At 39.5% G+C, this 5,314-nt stretch overlaps 1 pseudogene; it reads right to left on the reverse strand.

The window, feature by feature from the left end:
- Window positions 1-3,217, reverse strand: LOC150015323 (eukaryotic translation initiation factor 3 subunit E pseudogene; annotated as a pseudogene).
- Between the last annotated feature and the right edge of the window lie 2,097 nt (window positions 3,218-5,314).

Here is a 5,314-nt window from a genome sequence, read left to right on the forward strand (position 1 = left end):
TCAGTAGAAGCCAGAGTCTTGAGTTTCCCACTTAGGAGCCCCTGGTTTTCTATTCTTGATTAAGTTTCTTCTCAATATTTGTTATCAACATCTGGCTTCTAAATGAAAGGCTTTTGGTCTTTTCAATCACTTGCTGATAAGGTGAAACTGCATTGTTACCCATACCACATGACCTAATTTGGAATCGAACTTTACATCCAGTCTTGCATTTCTAATCAAATTTATAATCTGCATTTCAGCTTCTGGAGTCATGTTCAATTTATGTGTCAACATGTTAATGCTGATACACTGGTGGATGTGACAAAAATATTTCAAATATGAAGAGGCAGGTAATTTCAATTCAATTCTCAAGACAAGGCACCACGAAGTCATTCCTAAGCACAGATTCACATTCCCTCAGCTATTTCTGATACCCATCAAAGTCAAAGTTAACATATAAGCTTTCAACAAACTGTATTTGGGTCTTTTTATGAGTAAGACTCTTGTTGAATAACTTTGATCAGACCGCTTAGCACCTGCCAGGGTTTTCGAACATCTTTGTTTGTTTTGACTACTGTAGTCAAATAGCGAAGAATATGTGGACACGTCTTCTGCATTAAGATACAATGAGTGGTAAAGGAAGAGATCAATAATGTTAGCATGCCCTTTGGGGTAGCTGGAAAATAAAATAAAAAATAAAAAATAAAACAAAAGAACAAAAGCAGAAACCAGTGAATGAGCCATGTTTGCTCCTGAAGACACTGGAGTGGAGAACTCACAAAGTTGTTATCTAGGGTTGTCCATGGCTGTACACCAATTCTGCATTAAGAATTCGGAGGCTAGTTTTCTGTGCTATAGCTTTTTTCCTCAGTTGATCTTGGCGCTAGCTTTGCCAGCTGGATGCAAGTGTCCTCAAAATGTTCATCTAATGAAATGATAGACACTGTGTAAAGCAGCTTCCCTCCTTTGTGGAGGGATCAGTGCCAAAGGCTTCTTTTGTTTTAACTTGCTGCCATGGAGATAAATCTATGCATAAGCTAGGTGTGTTTTTCATCAGGTATCCAAAAGCTAGGCAGAGTATTTTGTCCTCCAAAATACTCAGACAGCAAAAATATAAAATGTTTCATAATAAAGAGCAATTTAATTAGATTTGGAAGAAATAGTCAAGAGTCAAGATGTTAAAGTTTAATGGGAACACATTTTAAAAAGGAAGAAATCAATGATGTCTTGAGGAACTTCTGCAGGATTTTATCACTAGTTAGAGATAAAACTTTAATACACCTGATTCATATTTCCGTTGCTTTTTGGTGTGGTATCTGATTCATTTGCCCCTCACTGAAGGAGGAGGGGGTGTCATTAGTCATTTTTTGCCCAAGGTCTACTCAAACCTGATGTAACAAAAAACATTACAGGAGAGTTATGTGTCACTGCTGTGACACCCATATTACCACCAAGACCATAAAGGAGAAATGGAACTTTGAGGGATTGTTCCTCCTATCAGGGAGCAACAAATTTGAGAAGCAATTTGATTTGCACGAGTTAGAAACAGTGCAGTTAACTTGGCTTGTCAAACTACTGAATGTGGATACAAAATGCAATCCAGTCAGGGTCCTCTGGCCCAGAACTTGAACATTGTATTTCAGAAATAGAGAAAAAAAGGGTACTGTGATTGTTTTCATGTTTTGAAGTTCTATTAAAACAATTTACCCAGTACTGAGGAGTTAGTTCAATTGCTGTAACTACCATCTCACCTTTTGCCAGATGGCTCAGAACACAGGCATGAGAACCACAAATTTGGAGTTATTTAAATAGTGCCATAGATCCCTAGTCAAATCTGAGTTGAAGCAATATTGCTGGGTGCTTCCTAGAACCTTAGCAATAGAGAGAATGGTAGAGTCCTGTTCATCCTTTTTCCTAATTAGGTGTCCTTAAGTGTGGCTTCTAGAAATGCATCTAAACCTAAGAGTTATACTTTCAAGACCTAAGATTCTATGCTTTTTAACACCCCTAAGTAATCCTCCTTTAATCCCAGCTTTAATCATTTTCTTCCTTGCATTAATATTTATCTTTCTAGGTCTTCTTTATTAATATTTATTCTTTATCCCTATTAGCCCCCTTCATTCTACTATGGTACGCTTGAAGTTAGCTTAATTCAAAATCATTTATTAAACAACAGTATCTATCAAACTTTGATGCAGATTTTGTGGGAAGATATAAAGGAATCAAAGATGCAATTACTGGCTTGTTTTATAAGGATCAGTACTAAGACAAACTACATAAACCATCTACAAAACATTTCTAAAGCAATGAATAAGCCACTGGAGAGGTGGAACTGAGCCAGATACTGACTACTAAAAAAGTGTCCCAAATTTTACAGATAGTAAATATTTGTTGAATGAGAAAAAGACAAATTGGATTTAAAGTAAAGGACATACCATAATAAAATATTTATGATAATTATTGATGAAAAGTAGTTAATATGTAAAAACACTGCAACTTCTTGCAAGTTTCCATGAGGTTCTTTCCCCACCTTATGCTCCAGACACACCAAGCAAATTAGAGTTTTTCAAAAACTTGCTTTCATGTCATCTTGTGCTACTCTCTATCATTTCTTCTTTCCATTTGGTGGAACTATAGTAATCTTTCAAGGTTCAATTCAAAGGTCACTTCATCTAGGAGACAGTGTTTAAACTGCTCCAACTACCACATCATAAGTGTATACCTATTATTCCTGTGCTTCTTTCCACATGTCCCTCGATCCTGTCCCACCCAGGCTGAAGAGATCCAGGTTAAGCTCTCAACACTTTTTTAAAAAATAAACATTGACTATGTACCATTTAAGACACAAGCTGGGAAGATACAAAAGTAAGTAAATCATGATTCAGAATTTAAGATCTAATAGTCTAGTATGGATATCCATACGCGTACATAAAATGACACAGAGTGATATGGGCTATACTAGAATCAGGGTTTATGCTTGGCAACTGCTTTGAGGATTCCTAATTTGAGAGTCATTACTTTGATATTAGAAGAGTTAACAAATTACTTGTAAAAAAATTACAATGAATACAGATTGTGTTTGAAAGTCCCTACACATGAGAAAGATGTATAGTTTGAAGGTACTCAGTAAGCAACTGATACCATAATTTATCTCTTGTAAAATGCCCTACCCCTTCATCACCAGTCTTGCCCTGTGGCCAGCTTCCTCTGGAGAGAGAAGGAGGCTGTGGTTCACCATCGATAAGGAGGAGGGCTGTAGAAAAAGACCGAAGTCTGCAAATTCTCATGCCTATGAACTCCCACTGCAAGGTGTTGGGGTTTTGAGGAGGGCTTGGATAAGGAAGTGAAGAAGTAAGAGAGAAATATACATCCTTCCCAGTTGGAGTGATTTTAAATTCCCATGATGCTCAGCCAAGAACCTGACAATGATTAAGAGCCCAGTCAGGCAATTTATGCAATGTTTAATTTTCCTAAGCTATTGTACTTGTATTTATTCTACAGTCTTGACATGGGAAATATATTCAAAACACTGAAAGTAATTTAAGCTAAATGATTTTTCAGTAAATATGTTATATGCCAAAGATGAACCTTAGGTCAGTGGTTAAACCACACCTTGGAAGGGGACCAAAGGACAATGGAGGGATTCATATTTTTACCCTCCGAGCATTGGGTCCTACTCAGAGTAGAGCAAAGAGACTTAGAGCTGGCCAAGAGTTCATCCCTAGAGCACCCAGAACCCTGGACTGGAGTAGTGACTAAAAGTCAGCCTCAAGAATTACATCTCCTGGAATTCTGGCCAAGATGGAGGCAAAGACAGACACGCTGCATCTCTCTCCACAACTAAGAAGGAACACAACTACCTCAAAACTAGAGACAACTGGAAGTTCCAGAAAATCAAGCTGCATGGAAGTCCAGTAAACAAAGATATAAAGAAGAAATACTCATCCAGACAGGTAGGAGGGATGGAGTCAGGGTGGAGAGGATGTGGTGTGGTGGCAGCAGCAGATCCAGCAGCAGTGGCAGTGGCAGACAGGTGGAAAACGCAGTCACACATTTTAAAAAGTCAGGAGGGACACCTGAGGAGTGTTACCAGCCCCTGACTAGGCCACACAGCTCACGGTCCCAGCGCCGGGGAAAAGAAGAGCCTCATTGCTTCTGACTGTGAAGGCCGGTGGGGGTTAGGGCAGAAGAGGAGACTGCTGGTCTCTCAGTGGAGTCCACTTATTTAAAAGGCCCCCATGGTCCTAGAATGTCCTCAGACCCACACACTTTTGGAACGACAGCCAGGGCAACAGCTAGAGAGGAGGCAGTCCCTTATGAAGGGGAGAGAAGTACCTGGAAATGGGGCGAGTGCTGAGTGGGTGGCATTGTACCCTCTCAGACCCCTCCCTCACATATAGCACCACAATGTGGTGAAACGGGTTGCCCTGTACTGATGAATCTCTAAGGCTCTGCTGCTTACAATGTAACAGGAGCAACAGCTCTAAGACACAGAGGCAAACAAACATAGGAGACTGTCAGGACGAGGAGACAGAGAAGTATGGCCCAAAAGAGGGAACAGATCAAGTTTCCAGTGGGAGAACTAAGCGATGAGGAAATAGCCAAATTAACAGATGAGGAGATAGCCAACCTAACAGATGCAGAGTTCAAAACACTGGTGATAAAAATGCTCACAGGATTGACAGATATGCTTGAGTATGGCAAACACATAAGGGAAGAAGTGAAGGCTATGCTAAGTGAAATGAAGGAAAATTCACAGAAAACCAATGGTGAATGGGAGGAAGCCAGGGTTCAAATCAATGATTTGGAACATAAGGAAGAAAAACCAGTCAACCAGGACAGAATGAGGAAACAAGAATTGAAAAAAGTGAGGAGAGGCTTAGGAACCTCTGGGACAACTTTAAACATGCCAGTATCTGAACCATAGGGGAGCCAGAAGGAGGAAAGGAAGAGCAAGAAATTGAAAGATTATGCAAAAAAAAAAAAAAAAATGAAGGAAAACTCCCCAAATTTGGCAAAGAAAATAGACATACAAGTCCAGGAAGTACAGAGTCCCAAACAAGCTGTACCCAAAGAGGACCACACCAAGACATATCATGATTAAAATGCCAAAGGTTCAAGATAAAGAGAGAATCTTAAAAGCAGCAAGAGAAAAGCAGAGAGTTACCTACAAAGGGGTGCCTATAAGACTATCAGTGGATTTCTCAAAAGAAACTTTGCAGGCAAGAAGTGGCTGGCAAAAAGTACTCAAAGTGATGAAAAGCAAGGATAAACAACCAAGAGTACTCTATCCAGCAAAGCTATCATTTAGAATGGAAGGGCTGATAAAATGCTT

This window comes from Furipterus horrens, unplaced genomic scaffold (assembly GCF_987537825.1).
Source record: "Furipterus horrens unplaced genomic scaffold, mFurHor1.1.pri manual_scaffold_3, whole genome shotgun sequence".
Taxonomy (NCBI): Eukaryota; Metazoa; Chordata; class Mammalia; order Chiroptera; family Furipteridae; genus Furipterus; species Furipterus horrens.